This window comes from Marmota marmota, unplaced genomic scaffold (assembly GCF_001458135.2).
Source record: "Marmota marmota marmota unplaced genomic scaffold, marMar, whole genome shotgun sequence".
Taxonomy (NCBI): domain Eukaryota; kingdom Metazoa; phylum Chordata; class Mammalia; order Rodentia; family Sciuridae; genus Marmota; species Marmota marmota.
The window spans coordinates 29,573,731-29,574,333 of record NW_026000037.1 but is presented as its reverse complement, the minus strand read 5'-3'; the positions used below and the strand labels follow the sequence as shown (position 1 = coordinate 29,574,333).

General features: G+C 39.5%; 1 pseudogene; it reads left to right on the top strand.

The window, feature by feature from the left end:
- LOC107136613 overlaps window positions 1–108 on the top strand; it is a 37,338-nt pseudogene extending 37,230 nt beyond the window's left edge.
- Window positions 109–603: the final 495 nt, after the last annotated feature.

Here is a 603-nt window from a genome sequence, read left to right as displayed (position 1 = left end):
CAGCACCAAAAAGAAAAGAGAGAGAGAGAGAGAGAGAGAGAGAGAGAGAGAGAGAGAGAGAGGGGAAAGGGGGAACAACAACAATAAAAATAAAGGTGGAGGGAAAGAAAAGAAAAATCGTGCTATACCATCAGAATAAGTAGATTTTAGTTCTTGCTTCCTTTCTCCCTAGCTGTATGTTAAGCAGTATGTCCCTTGCCCTCTCTTGGCCTCAATTTCTTCACATGTAGTGGGAAGTAATTTAAAGTAAGTGACAGCTAATTTTCCTTCCAGTTCTGAAATGCTAAAACTTCACGCACAGGTGCAAGTCTGTTTTTGCTAAGTCCTTCCCTAAGACTCTTCCATCTTTCCTTTATTATGTCCACCTCCAATGATGATTATCATCTTGTTTCAAATCCTTATTGCAACTGCCTTCTCAGAAGTCCACTGAATTTTGTATCATCTTGATTTGGGGAGCTTTCAACCCCATTAGTCAGTCTAAGCAGAACTGTTTTGAAACTTGAAAGTGACTGTTGCTCATTTGTAGTGTCCTTGGGGAACCTATGTGAAAGACATTCAGGTAAGGTAAGATGCTTTAAAAACATGACTCAATGCAATTAGTGA